This window comes from Humulus lupulus, chromosome 7 (genome assembly GCF_963169125.1).
Source record: "Humulus lupulus chromosome 7, drHumLupu1.1, whole genome shotgun sequence".
Classification (NCBI taxonomy): domain Eukaryota; kingdom Viridiplantae; phylum Streptophyta; class Magnoliopsida; order Rosales; family Cannabaceae; genus Humulus; species Humulus lupulus.
In genome coordinates, this window is record NC_084799.1 from 198523689 (window position 1) to 198539696 (window position 16008).

At 42.6% G+C, this 16008-nt stretch overlaps 1 long non-coding RNA gene across 1 annotated transcript; it reads right to left on the reverse strand.

Annotated features, from left to right (window-relative positions):
* Window positions 1–12887: 12887 nt before the first annotated feature.
* LOC133790108 (uncharacterized) lies at window positions 12888–13284 on the reverse strand. Its single transcript, XR_009873899.1, has 3 exons — window positions 13216–13284; window positions 13066–13114; window positions 12888–12945 (listed from the first exon to the last, which is right to left on the reverse strand). It is a non-coding gene; the product is annotated as an uncharacterized LOC133790108 (long non-coding RNA).
* Between the last annotated feature and the right edge of the window lie 2724 nt (window positions 13285–16008).

Here is a 16008-nt window from a genome sequence, read left to right on the forward strand (position 1 = left end):
TGGAACACACGCTCTGACTCTTTAGTAAGGGTCTTAATTCTTAGTTTCTTGTCCTTAAATCTCCGAGTTCATCCTGTCGAGCTCGTGATTCTTGCATGCATGGCCCTCACCATTTTTTCTTTCTCGTTAGATGTCACAGAATCCGGAAAGACGGTGGGAGTCATTACGAGTAATTCCTTACGAGCCCAAATCTCCGAGCCCGGAATCAATCTTTGCCCGGAATCAGCGTCGAATTAAAGAATACGAGATCGCACGCGAGCAAGAAGACATTCGAGCCCACTATCGTCGCCAGATAGACGAGGTTATTGAAAAGAAGAGAAGGGTTCTTCGAGAAGCCATCTATCCGGAGCCCAACCCAGGACCTAGGCCAGTTCCCCTCGACCCTGCATTAAAAGTCACGGTAGCATACCACCCGGGGGAACTCCAGTTTTCCTTAATGGCGGAGCCTTCGTCTTCGCAGCCTAGGAGGGAGATGTTCGAAGCCGAGTTCTACCAGAGCTTGGTAACCGCCACCGACCAAATAACTGATATCCTGGCCCTCCATGGCCTTAGTTCGTTGGGCACACTGAAGTGTCGAGCTCTGACCAGGCATGAACGGAGCTGTTTTGCCCCTGGGGGCTGCGATTCCAGTATAAAATACGTGGCCTGGAGCCAGGAACATATGAGGGCAGGAGCTTTGCTGCCCTTGAAGTCCTTTTTCAGAGACTTCATTGATTTCGTTGGGTTGGCTCCATTCCAGCTCAACACCAATTCCTACAGGGTGTTGTCTGCCCTGAGGTCCTTGTTCCACGAGCTGGGGTGGACAGGGCCTACTCCCCAAGAAATTTTATATCTCTTTTGTTTGAAGAGTAATCCCTCCCGAGCTCGGGGAGGAGATGGTTTTTACTATCTTTCGAGCTACCCCAAAGAGACGAAGATCTTTGAAGATCTTCCGAACCACCCCCCTGACTTCAAGAAGGCTTTTTTCTGGACAGACGGTCTGTTCCCGTCTCGACATCGTTCATTTAGGCGGATTCGTAAGTATTCTCGTTACTTTCTATTTTTGAGCTCAGAATTTTAGCCCTTAAATCCATGTTTAGTTGAAGTGTATCTCGCCTTTCAGCTAACTTTCAGCGTCCCACCCCTGACGAGACAATGAAGGGGCACAGAGAGAGCTTGCTCCGACTCCCTTACGGCAGGAGATCTCTCTCATTTCTGCTACATGAGGACAAGCTACGAGCTTGTGGGTTATTGGGACAGGGCCAGTCAACCTCTAACTGGTCCAGTAATAAATATGAACGCTGGGAGGTAGTGCCACTGCCCACAGGCATCCTTCCTTCGAGGAGAGAAAGGAGGGCATCCCTCCCAACTCGCTCGAGAAGTCCGCGGTCAGGGAATGAGGCCAATGACGAAGCCTCGAGTTCGGACTCAGATGGAGGTAAAACCCTTCCTACTTCGCGAATGTGGTCCCCCACTTTATTAAAACACAGGCCCAATATATTAGTCTCGTGCCCACAGGATAGATACCACTTCTACATATGGAGTTGGGTAGATGACTGTGTCCATAGGTTTGATAGTGGGCTCGGGAAATACGACACTAAGTACACCACGGACGAGGTGTGGAATGGGATAGTTGTGCAGTATGGGACCAATGTTTATAGGGACCTCTCGAGGTTATCACCAACTTATAGGGAAGGCATTCCCCCCGCCTCTTCTAAAGACGGGGGGATTTCCTGGTCCCCAAGCTCGAGCTCGGGGGAGATTCTCAGTTAGGTTTTTTCTTCATCTGGTTTCCATCTTTTTTCAAAGTTATTATTATTGTTTAACTCACTGTCATTGTGCAGGTGCCATGAATCCCGACCTCGACGCCGTGCTTTTTAGCGATGGGGGAGCTGGCGCACAGAAGAGTAAACGCCCGAGGATACCAAAGAGGTCCGACCGACCATCCAAGGTACCTAAACATCGCGAGACGACTCCCACGGCCCAGACCATCGCGAACACCTCCAAGGAACCGACTGCCCAGATTGACGGGTCGGGCCCGACTGCATCCATCTCGCAGCCTCCCGCTGAAACCCGGTTAACAGTTATTCGGCCCCCTAAGAAACCTTCTACCTCAACGGTTCAGCTGCCAAAGGCTCGAACCCACACTGAGGAGTATGTGCTCGATGGTGCCGCCGGGACAGAAGGGGCTGTACTCAGCTCGGACGTCCTTTCTCGGGTAGGTCAGAGCTTTTCTGGTTTGGCACCGACCACTGGGATCTTGTGCGCAAGGCCTCGGACTGCAATACTCTTTATGAGAAGAGTATCGAACTCTCCGCCGCGGTAGCCTTCTCAACTTTATTTTAAGTATTTATGCCTCAATTCGCAATTCTGATTTGTTTGTGTTTCAGGCCCTTGTTGTTTCAGCACAGCTCAACTATAAACTGACCAACGAGGTGCAGACGAGCTTGTCTTTGGCTCAGAAGTCGAAGGATCTCGAGCTTAAGTTGATTGACGAGCTCAAAGACTCGAAGTCTGAAATTGAAAAACTGAAGACCCGTCTCGAGGAGCTGGAAAAGTCAAATGCTGAGCTCGAGAAGGCCAATGCCAAGCTCGAAGAGGAGAAATCTGCTACCCTCGACCTCATGGAGAGCGAGAAGGTCCGCCTCCTAAACGAGTCTAAGGAGCAGAAGGAGAAAGCGGTCGACCAGGCCATGTACAAGCTTTGGGCCGACAATGCCGACCTCGACACCGACTTCCTGGGTCCTCTCGAAGCCACATATGTTGAACGGTGGAATGCCCGTCTCGAGGCAAGTTTAGCTGCTCGAGAGGCGGCCCAGCAGGATAGCCATGCTATTCGTCCTGGAGGGTCTGGTGATATTGATTCTGAGAAGGCCAAGGATAGCCATGCTATTCGTCCTGGAGGATCTGGTGATACTGATGCTGAGAAGGCCAAGGATACTCTTCTTCCTTAAATCCGATCTCGGAGAGATCAGTTATCGGGGCTGCGTCCCCTCATTCTTGTAACTATTTAAATTTGTGTTCACGGGGCTGACACAATTTCTTTAACTTTTCCTTTTATATGCTTTACATTTCTTGGCTCGAAATATTTTGCATTTTTCTTGCACTGATGAGTTATGTTTATTTAATTCATACAAACATAGTTTAGATTTAGGCTCGAAATTCGATGCATTCATGCATAGTTTATTCGAATTATCCGCTTCCAACCTCGTTATTTATCAAGGTCGGACATTACTTTAACCATGAACTGAAAAGTACTTATATGGCATGTAATATGAATGATTTGGTTATATCTCTTTTAGTCACTTTTCCTCATCCTCAGTATCTTGGCTCCGAGGTTATGAGTTCGAAACTATTTTTCTAAGATATACCAGCCTCGATTTCGACGTATTCCGCAATAGGTCTAGGCTCCCATTTATCATTGATCGATAATTTGGCTGGTTTGTTCCAAATCTGTTGTTTGTACATCTGGTTAACTCCAAATATTTAGGTTTTTTGATGGTTCGGTTATGTCCGAACTATCTAAGCTCGCGTATTTGGTCATGTCCAAATACTTTGTTTTTGATAATTCGGTTATGTCTGAACTATCTAAGATCGCGTACTTGGTTATATCCAAATACTTTATATTTTTGATAATTCGATTATGTCCGAACTATCTAAGATCGCGTACTTGGTTATGTCCAAATACTTTATATTTTTGATAATTCGGTTATGTCCGAACTATCTAAGATCGCGTACTTGGTTATGTCCAAATACTTTATATATTTTTTATTTTTTAAGCTGGTGGTATGTATACCAATGATGCCCCCTTAATATCCTATGAGTGTGACCATAGGTTATTAAATTAAGAGAGATTGCAAAAATAAAAATAAATTACATGTGAAACAAAGTAGACCTTTTATTTGATGAAATTCAAAAACAAACTAATATAGATAGAAAATCATGGTTACAGGCAACACTTTTCCTATACTATTGATAATAAGGTCTAAGGTGTTCGCCATTCCATGCTCGTGGTATCAGGCTCCCATCTAATCTCGCCAGTTTGTATACGCCAGGTTGGATGACTGATTCTATCTGGTACGGTCCTTCCCAGTTTGGCCCGAGCACTCCAGCCGATTGATCTCGGGTTGCTAAGAATACGCGTCTCAATATCAGATCTCCCACTCCGAACTTTCGATCTCGAACCCTTTTATTGAAATATCTTGTGGTTCGTTGCTGGTAAGCAGCATTTCTTAGCTGAGCCTCTTCCCTTTTTTCTTCGATCAAGTCTAGGGTTTCTTCGAGCTGAGCGTGGTTTGAATCCTGATTGTAAATTTGAGTTCGAATTGTTGGGATTTCGACCTCGATGGGCAACATTGCCTCGCAGCCATACGCTAGAGAGAACGGGGTATGTCCCATCGATGTCCGAGCTGTAGTTCTATATCCCCAAAGGACTTGGGGTAACTCCTCGGGCCATCGTCCCTTTGCCTCCTCCAACTTTTTCTTTAGAGAACTCTTGAGAGTTTTGTTAACGGCTTCGACCTGACCATTCGCCTGAGGGTGAGCCACTGACGAAAAGCTCTTTATTATGCCGTTCTTGTTACAAAAGTTGGTAAATAAGTCGCAATCAAATTGGGTTCCGTTGTCAGACACGATCTTTCTTGGCACTCCATATCGGCATACGATGTTCTTTACCACGAAATCTAGGATCTTTTTTGAAGTTATGGTCGCCAATGGTTCAGCCTCCGTCCATTTTGTGAAGTAATCAACCGTGACCACAGCATACTTTACTCCTCCTTTCCCAGTTGGGAGTGAGCCTATGAGGTCGATGCCCCATACCGCAAAAGGCCATGGGGATGTCAACACGGTCAGTTCGGAAGGTGGAGCTCGCGGTATCGTGGCGAATCTCTGACATTTGTCGCACTTTTTTACGTACTCGAAAGAGTCCGCTTTAATGGTTGGCCAGAAATATCCTTGGCGTATAATCTTCTTGGACAGGCTATGCCCCCCGGTATGGTCTCCGCAGAACCCTTCATGAATTTCTTCAATAATCTTCTTTGCCTCGGGAGGAGTTACACATCTGAGCAACGGCATGGAATACCCTCTTCTGTATAGCATTCCGTCCAGTATGGTGTAACGAGGAAGTTGATACATTAATTTCCGAGCCTGATTTCGATCTTTTGGAAGAATTCCATTTTCGAGATAATCAACTATCGGGCTCATCCAGGTCGGTTCTGTCTCGATCATACACACATCTTCCTCGTCTGGCTCAGTAATGCTGGGTGCTGACAGGTGTTCTACGGGTACAACATTCAGCTCCTCATTTTTGGTGGAAGTGGCGAGCCGAGCTAAGGCATCTGCATTTGAGTTTTGTTCTCGGGGAACCTGTTCGATCGCATAAAACTCGAAAAACTCCAATGCGGATTTTGCCTTCTCCAGATAAGCTGCCATTTTTGTGCCACGAGCCTGGTACTCTCCCAAGATTTGATTTACCACGAGCTGGGAGTCGCTGTAACAATGTATAGCTTTGGCCTTGAGCTCTTTTGCTATTCGCAGTCCCGCAAGTAAAGCCTCATACTCAGCTTCATTATTAGATGCTTTAAAGCCGAACCTTAAAGCAGAGTGAAATTTTCTCCCTGCAGGGGTGATCAGAATAACTCCTGCCCCCGCTCCATTTTCATTTGACGACCCGTCGACGTAAAGTTTCCACAGCTCGTGGGCCGTGGTTGTTACCTCGTCGTCGGCTGTACCGGTGCACTCCACTATAAAATCCGCCAACGCTTGTGCCTTAATGGTCTTTCTCGGATGGTAGGTGATCTCGAACTGTCCGAGCTCAACAGCCCATTTAAGGAGTCGACCAGATGCCTCTGGTTTGGACAAGACTTGCCTTAGTGGTTGATATGTTAGTACATGGATAGGATGTGCTTGAAAGTAAGGGCGGAGCTTGCGAGATGAGTGGATTAGGCTGAGGGCCAGCTTCTCCATCAGTGGATATCTTGACTCTGCCCCCAGTAATCTTTTACTGATGTAGTAGACGGGTTTCTATATTCTCTCTTCTTCTCGAACTAGCACCGCGCTTATCGCGTGTTCAGTTGTTGAGAGGTATAGGAATAGTACTTCTCCCTTCTCAGGCTTCGATAGGATGGGTGGTTCGGCTAAGTGCCTTTTGAGCTCCTGAAAGGCTAGTTCGCACTCATCTGTCCATTCGAACTTCTTACTTCCTTTCAATAAGTTAAAGAATGGGAGACCGCGGTCCGTTGACTTCGAAATGAACCTGCTCAGAGCTGCCATCCTGCCAGTCAAGCTTTGAACATCTTTATACTTCCGAGGTGAAGGCATATCGATTAGGGCCTTTATTTTATCGGGATTAGCCTCGATTCCACGAGAGTTGACAATGAAACCCAGAAATTTCCCTGAAGACACCCCAAAAGTGCACTTCTGAGGATTCAACTTCATGTTGTACTTTCTGAGCACGCCAAAGCACTCTTCGAGGTCATCAACATGGTTTTTGTTAAGTTGAGACTTTACAAGCATGTCATCAACATAAACTTCCATGTTGTTCCCTATTTGCTCTGAGAACATCATGTTTACGAGCCACTGGTACGTGGCTTCGACATTCTTGAGTCCGAATGGCATGACATTGTAGCAGTAGAGCCCTTTATCTGTGATGAAGCTCGTATGCTCTTGGTCGGGGGCGTGCATGGGAATCTGGTTATATCCAGAATAGGCATCCATGAATGACATCAGACCATGTCCCGCTGTGGCGTCTACGAGCTGGTCAATTCTCGGCAGTGGAAAACAGTCTTTTGGGCAGGCCTTGTTGAGATCCGAGTAGTCAATGCACGTTCTCCACGTCCCATTGGGCTTCGGGACCAACACTGGATTGGCTACCCAATCAGGGTAAAAAGCGTCCCTTATGAAATTATTTGCTTTCAGCCTGTCAACTTCCTCCTTTAGTGCTTTCTTTCTATCCTCGTCCAACTGTCTTCGCTTTTGTTGCTTCGGGGGAAAGCTTTTGTCTATATTCAATGCGTGGCTCGCAACATTTGGGCTTATTCCCACCATGTTTGAGTGTGACCATGCGAAGACATCCTGGTTTTTCTTGAGGAAGCAAATTAATTGCTATTTTGCCTTGTCTTGGAGGTGTTTTCCGACCTTTACCTTCTTCGATGGTTCAGTATCGTCGAGCTGAACTTCTTCGAGCTCTTCCAATGGTTCGAGGTCAACTTTCTCCTCGATCCTTGGATCGATTTCCTCGTCAATTTCTAAAACCGTTCCATCCTTATTTTGTATGATAATGAGTGCTTGAGCGCTCGTTTGTTTCTTTCCCCTCAGGGAGATGCTGTAACACTCCCTTCCTGCCAATTGATCTCCTTTCAACGTTCCGACCCCGCTCGGAGTTGGGAACTTAAGGGCTAGATGCCTCACAGATGAAACTGCCCCCAGCCCGACCAGGGCGGGTCTCCCGAGCAGTACATTGTAGGCAGATGGTAACTCTACTACCACGAACTCCATCATCTTGGTCACCGAGACTGGATAGTCCCCCCAAGGTCACAGGGAGTTCAATGGACCCCATACAGGCGGTTCCTTCTCCAAAAAAGCCGTACAAAGTGGTTGCACAAGCCTGCAGGTCACGAAGGGAGAGTCCCATTTTATCTAGTGTTGCTTTATAAAGAATGTTAACTGAGCTCCCATTGTCTATGAGAACTCGGCGCACTCTTCTGTTGGCCAGCTGCAGGGTGATGACCAATGGATCATGATGAGGGAACTGGACATGAGAAGCATCTTCCTCGGTGAAGGTTATAGGTTGGGTTTCAACTCTTTGGCTTTTTGGTGCCCTTGGTTCGGGTTCATAAGGAGACCCGTCCCCTGTCTTCAGCTCGTTCACGTATCGCTTTTGAGCATTTCTGCCCCCTCCTGCGAGATGAGGACCTCCCGAGATGGTTATTACGTCCTCTCCATCTATCGGCGGAGGTGTGTCTTCTTCCCGAGATCGGGAGTTATTATTCTGTGTTGCCGGAAGTGCGGCTACTCTCTGGCTTGCAGTAGTATGTCCAGTACTCTGGTTTTTGACATACTGCCGGAAATAACCCCTCGAGATCAACCCTTCGATCTCGTCCTTCAGCTGTCGGCACTCATCAGTTGTGTGTCCGGTGTCCCTATGAAACCGGCAATACTTACTTGAATCCCTCTTGGATTTTTGATTCCTCATTGGGTCCGGACGCCTGAAGGGGACCTGGTTTTCATTAGCCAGGTATATATTTTCCCGAGACTCGTTGAGCTCGATGTGTACTTTGTATACGGAATAATACCTTTCTCCTTTCTTTTTCTTTCCTCCTTCAGCCTCGGGGTTATTTACCTCGCTCTTTTTCCTCTTAGAGGGATTCTCTGAGGTAGGCTGTGAAGCTGCTGGGTCAGCCGAGGTTGAGGCGGAGTTAATGTTTATCATTGTAGTTTCGGTTTGCGAGGTCGCTTTTAGCGTTGACCTCGCCTCCTCTACATTGACAAATCTCTGCGCCCGTTTGTTAAACTCGGTTATTGACCTCACCAGTTTCCCTTGCATGTCATCCCACAGGGCACTCCCAGGTAACACACCAGCTCGGATGGCCATCAAGTGCCCACTGTCATCCACATCTCGAGCTCGGGCGACCTCTAGATTAAATCTTGTCAGGTAGCTTTTCAGTGTTTCGCCCGGTTGTTGTCGGACGTTAGTCAAAGTGGATGCTTCGGGTCTGACTCCCATCATAGCCCGGAACTGCTTCTTGAAGTCTCTAGACAATTGATCCCACGAGGTTATAGAGTGTCTCTTGTACTTCTCTAACCAACTTTTGGCAGGTCCGGCTAATGATGTCGGAAACAACATGCATCTGAGCTCGTAACCTACATTACTGGCTCTCATAATAGTGTTGAATGTACTCAGGTGGCTACATGGGTCGGTCTTTCCTTCAAATGCTGGGACATGAGGAATCCGAAACCCTTGAGGAAACTGAGTGTTAGAAATATTAGGAGCAAATGGCTCGAGCTCCTCATCAGAGTCCTCGTATCGACCATTTCCTCGCTCATTCTTCAAAAGCCTAAAGGCTTTTTCGAGCTGATCCAACCTTTCTTGAACTGGGTCCTTATGTGGTGTCTGGAATTGATAGTCATTAATCGTGATCCCAGGCTCGCGTCTCCGTGAGGGATTTCTACGCCCATTCAGATGATTCCTTAGATCCTGATTTGTCTGATCTCCCTTCCCCCTGCTCTGATTCAGATGATTTCGCAGGTCAGGATGACTCTTGCGATTTCCAATATTTTTACGACCTCGGTCGTGTTTACTGACGGACCTAGTCTCTCCGGACTCATCACTGGTGAAACTCATTGATCGATCATTTCGTGGTGGATCCTTTCTACGTCGCCTTGTCTCCGCAGTGCGAGATCGAGACGTCTGACTTCTCTCAGATGGTGCGCCTCTCCGCTCCCGGAATGTCTCCCTGTTTCCTTGTCTTTCCCCTGTACGCCCTTGATCCTGATTTCGATCAGGTTGAGCGTTTCTACGAGGAGGTGAAGGATATCTTATGGGAGACGGAGGGAATCGTATAGGCGACGGTGGTGGCCGCCCTTGCCTCGGCCTAGAGGGTCCAGAATTTTCCCGAGATGGGTCAGTTGCGTTCGGTGCACTACCAGGAACCTGAGTCCGAGCCTCGGCAGGAGCTCAGTTATTCTCAGTTCCTGCAGGCACTTCCACAGGTGGATTAGGCGGGACTCGAGCTCGGGTACTCCTCTGGGGTCTAGAAGGAGCAGATGGCTCTGCTGGTGCCGGAGGTTGAGTCGGCCTCCTTGTGGCAGCATCTTTCCGTGGACGTCCACGGGGCCTTCGGGGAGGAACATGCACATCCCTCGGAGGAGGGACTTGGTTTTCGCGCGGAGGCGGGGGCTGAGCCACCTGCGCCTCTGCGGCCATCCTAGTTAACTCCTCATTCCGCTTATTGGCCTCTGCCAGCAGCTGTTTCAGTTGCCGATTCTCCAATTCTACAATAGGGACATAACGCTCAGGATTGTAATACATGTCCTCATCCCTTGGTTGTGGAGGTGGTCCCCGGGAATCAGAGGACCCACTTCTTTCATCTGCATCCGGGTTCTCTATTGGTTGTTTTCCAGGGCGCCTTGGGTAATTTTCTTCTGGAGTGTTCTGATTGTTTGCAGTCATGAATCTCTCAGGAATGGATGCTTAAGGCTCTCAATGAAAGCACCAAACCGTTGACGCCGTTTTTCGTCAATAGATAAAAGAAGAGAGCACGTAAACAATTAAAGACAATGGCCAAAAGAAACAAACGAATCAAACACACGGTTTTTTACGTGGTTCAGCAGTTAAATCTGCCTAGTCCACGAGTCTCTATTATTAATCTCAAGATTATCTCTGAACAATTCTTTAGCATGAATTCTCCAGAGTTTTCTCTCAAGGATCAGAATTTCGGTCCTTTACAATGGTGCATGGCTTCTCTATTTATAGAGAAGGATGCAGAGTACTATCCCACATATTTTGGGTAGTTACTCTTTTGTGAATACAAATAAATGGCTTTAAATGCCTTTAATCAGATAAAAAAGGAAACATCCCTGAAGACCAGGGAACGCATAACTGACTAAATAATATTCCACGATTCTTGGGGATTTACATCAATAAATGAGGATTACATCTCATGTTTACAATATTTGTAGATACTCAAGGTGGTCATAGCGCATCTCCAAGGCCTCAGCATCTCAGGTTTCACGTCATTGTGCGAGCCACTGACATCTCCCGAGCTAACATTGCTTTCGAGATAGTACATCGAGCTCAAGACCCATGCTCCGAAGTTCCTGAGGATGTAGGTGTTCTCGGAGTTACCTTTCGAGATCGAGATCATTTCGAGGTCACCACATTCGAGATCATATATCATATTTTGTAGTCTCGTTTTATCCTAGAGCATACCCTAGCCCTCACGAGACCATTTAATGCGAACTCAGCTTTCGAGGTCATATTTACTATGGCTCGAAATTTGGGTATAACAGTTGGAGATTAATAATTTTAAAACAAAATATCAACATATTAAACTTATATATTTGTTAATTTTAGCATCATAAGTCGGTACTAGAATAGACATATCATTGCTAATGCACTTACTTACCATGTTAAAATTATATATTTTTAATTTTAATAGCATAAGTCGGTTTTAGAAATGACTTATGATGCTACATCATATGTCGGTTGGTATTGGAGGCATACCATGTTAAAATTAGGGTGGAAAAAAAAAAAGCACAAATAAAATTAAGTATCCCGCGCTCTTCTTCTTCACTGTACACCCCCGCGAAAAAAATTTCTTCTCGTCTTCTTCATTCCACCAGCAACCCAAACTGCAGTGACTCTCCCTCCTCAACTCCGGTCACTCAGCTTCACCAGCATACCGTTCGGCAACAGCCCCTTCCGTTGTTCACCAGCGGTCTCCAGTCGTGGCAGCATCTCTCACTACGTTGTTCACCAGCAGTCTCCGGTCAGGTCGGTCACTTTTTCTATCACTCCATATTTATTCATATATATATATATATCGAAATTGATGTTCGTATTTGTACTGTAATTAGTTGTTTAGAGTAATAATGAAAGAAGTTTTTCTGTATTATATCGACATTGTGAGAAACATATATTGACTGGGGCACACTTTGGTGCCGAGAATATGACCATCAAGGTCAAACGCAGAAGCTGTTGTGAGAAACATAGAGCACCGATATGAGTAATTTTGACGATCTAGCTTGATGGAGAGAGGATCTAGATGTTGCAAAAATTGGAGTTGTGGAGGCAGAGACGGCAGAGAGAGATGGAGTAGAAATGGTAGATGGTGGGGCTGAGGTTAGACGAGGAGGTGTGTGGATTGGAGGAGGAGGAACAAGGGAAACAGGCGGGGAGGTATTATATTTCAAAGATATATATCACAGGTAACTTTTTGAAACCTGAGTTATATAGATAAGGGACGAAGAAAACTTCAAATGAAAATCCATATATATATATATATAAGAAAACTTCAATGTGTGACTGTTCTTCGAATCAGTTGCGGGGATGCTTCTCATGCCAGAACATTTAAAAATGAATAAAAAAATATATCTTGAAATTATGTACTACTACTCTTTAACTCTAAAAATTTAGTAGTGTATCTATTCACTAGCAATACTGGTGTGGGGTGGATCCCACTGATACGTGTTGATTTTGGATTCATATATTTTCCCACTGATTCAGCTACTGCATAGTGTACCACAGCAACCCAAGAAGAATTGGAAGACTATTAGCTATTCCAAGACCAATTTTTAGATTATTGCCTTGAGGACAAGGTAAAAGTTTGGGGCGTGGGTATTGTTAGGCCTCAAATGCATGTTAATCAGAAGCTTTTGTTGAGTTGTATTTTCCCTATAGGCTGAGTGGTAATTTTAATTAGTTGGGGTAGTTAATACTCTGAGTTAGGGATCTGATTATTGTGTATTTTGGGAGTAAAACTCTTTTTGGCAGATATCCAAGGTCTCGGATACTTGGAATATTGCAACTCAGTTCTTGATATCAATGAAGATTAATCTCTAGATTTCACATCTGGTCTAGTTTCTATCAAGATTTATTGACAGATGCCATAGAAGATCAAGTAGTGAGGAGAAAGATATAAATATAAATTTGATATAAACAGCCAATAAAAATATTTCCTATCTTTGTTCCTTTTAGCACACCTGAATCGAATCCATCTGGAAGTGCCTGAACATAATCTGACAAGACGGGAATGTCACATAATTTTGTCTCTCTCATAAAGACAACAACAATAACGTAGTGACCTGAAAATTAGTTGCAGACTGTCATGGAACGATAAAGGTCGCAAATATCTTAAAACTAAAAGATTGTTGTACAAGCTTACCATTGACCTGGCCCACAGCTTGAAGTAGATTTGTTCCATATTTCATCAACGGAGTCACATTAGTTGGCATCTGTGGGCCGGCATCCTAGGAAACAAAATATGAGAGATTAAAGAGCTACTATATTAAACCTCTAAACAATCAGAGATGCACCAGATGTTGCCATATAAACTAAGTGATCCATAAATAAAATTGAAAGAGACAAACCATATACACATTAGTTCTCTTCTTTACTCCCCTTCCGTTCACAATGAAGCTACAGATGTCAAAAGAAAACATCATCAGAACAAAGAGTAATAGATTCGTATCAAACAACTCCCCTGATTTCTCCAGGAAAAATAGTAAATTGATTCTTACTTTACTTGTTGAGGAGTTATAATACATGCAGATGTCTCCACATTATCAACTTGCGCTACAAATAAGTGCTGCAAGCAAAAATAAAGAATGTACAATTTAGAGTAATTCCCACAACCATATACCCAACTTCAATTAGCAAGTATGAAATCAGTTATTTGAACTACTGATTCAAAGTTGTAAATGCTTTGCAAACATTAAATGAGAATGCCCAAAACTTAGATTCCTTACAAATAAAGATTAATTAATCAGTTATTAATACTATTAATGCATGTGGTCTATTAAATTAAAAAGGATTCAGTATATATTAAAAAGGATCACAGTGGTCTTTGCTTTTATGTGCTTAGGGGGTCATTAATTGGACACCAGTTGAAAATATTTGTATATGTTTAACAGATGGAGAGTTAGCTGCAATATATACATTTAGAAAGGTTCTTTTATATGTAGTCTTTGTATTTTGATTGTGACAACCATATGTAATTTTGTATTCTATTTTATCTTGCTTTCTCCTCCAGATTAAAATTTGAATTGGTACTTATTTTAATTTTCTTCTTGTACACCAGTGTCATATAGCAGCAAGACCTGTGATATTGGAGCCTGTTATGCTGGCAAATTTGTAAGTACCCACAAAATTAGACAATAGTACCATATTTTGCTACAAACTTAAATCATTAAAGCTAGCTATATATATCTTTATATCTCTGTCTCTGTCCCTGTTATAAATATATACAATGACATATATAAAACAAATGGATTTGGATCCACATGTCTTCTAACTTTTATCTAAATCTAACTTAAGTCTTCCATTAATTATATAAGAAAGCACATTTTGGTTTTGATTCATAGAATAAAAACATTGTCCCAATTAAAACACATTCTTAGCAAACTATAATGATATTTTATTAAACATATTCATATTTTATTAATCAATTGTCCTCTTAATTTAATTAAACACACTAAGCTAGCTAGTAGTATATACACTGCCTCTTCAAGAATATTCCTCAATTTTATTTACTTTTTTTCATTTTTTGAGAAAAAAGTTTTCTTCACGTGTGATTAGTTAAGCATAATTTTCATTTTTTCTTACAATTTTATTTTATTTTATTTTCCTATTATTATTCTCAGAGTTCCAAGGGTTATTGACTTATTTTGTTTATTTATTTACGAAGTTATTTCCAATATATGTTTATTTCCATAATTATATTCGAGTTTTAAAAGCTATTTTTGGGAACGAAGTAGGTGTCGTTGCAGGTCTAATAAGTAAGAATAATTATTTGTCCTTTGACTATTTTACTCTTATAAAACAATATCTTTTGTCATTTTCATTCAAGGCCTCCCATAACTTTTCAACCCCAGAAATATTGAACTACGTACAATCATAAATTATATAAGTTAGAAATAGAATCTAAAGAATAATAAATATATAAACAAATAAATAAAACAAATGGTGTCAATTTCGCTTTATTGACTCAGAAACTTCAAATGGGGCTTATAGATTAATTTTATTTTGTAGGTTTTGGGTGGAAATATTAGCAAGGATCATTGCTAAGTGAATTAATTTGCTTGATTATTGTTAATTGCAAGAGGTATGGATGTTCTCTTATTTTTATTTTATAAATATTATTATAAAAATGTTAGAGGAGTTTGAATTTCTTTGGAAGTGATGAGTTCAGTAGGCATCAAGTGGAGGACATTCAAAACATTTTTTACTAGAAGATTTGTAGCTCCTTACCTTATCAACCAAGATTTATTGGAAGCAAATCCCACTGCATTAGATGTGCCTCCAAAAAGATATAACATTCCTGAGGAGGAATGGAAAAACTTTGTCACCAAAAGAAAACGTAAAGAATTTCAAGTAAGTGTACAATACTAAGTTTCAATTTTTTTTATTCATATATTAATTTATTGAAAAGTTAAATTATTCCAATTGAATTAGGAATTTAGTAAAAAACAAACAGAGCGGCGTGCTGCTTTGGAGTATCCTCATCGTTCATCACGACACAGTTATACAGAAATAGAAATTGACCTTGTAAGTGAGTTTTTACTATTGATTTTAATTTTTGTAGTGGTTTAATATATAACTAATTGAGTTTTATTTTGTTATAGCAAACTAAACTAGGCACAGATGAGCCAATAAATCAATCTATACTTTGGAAGGAGGCAAGGAAAGATGCATCAGGAAATTATGTAAATGAACGTGACAAGCTTATAGGAGATGCCATTGTATGTTGTAAACTATATGAACTTGGATATTTTTTTTATCCTTCATTATATTGTATTACTAAATTTATGAAATTAAATATTGCAGGATGACCTTCTAGATAAGAGAAATGAGGGGACACTTGTAGAAGTTTGGACAAACGATATATTGACACAAGTGTTAGGAACAAAGGAGCATCCTGGTAGAGTAAGATGCCAAAGTCGTGGAGTTACACAAAGAGACTACTTTTTGAAGCCACCAGGAGGTTTTAGTGGACTTCAACAATATCAATTTCAATTTCAACAACATCAATCGCAAAAATACTTAGATGACTTTACAAAGTTAGAGCAAAGACTACGTAGTCAAGCTGAACAATTTGAAGTAGAACAAAAACGAGAAAGAGAAGAACGAGAGTTATTTTTGACAAAGTTTACAGAATTAGCAAACCAAATTTCATCATTAAAAGGAAGTGAAGTGAGTTTGCCTACGATAGTTTCACGAATAAGTGAGACCCCTACGCCAATGGAGGTGGTAAATGAGTCTTTAGTTTCTTCAAAGGTATTTTCTTCTTCACCTATTCATATTATTATTTTAGA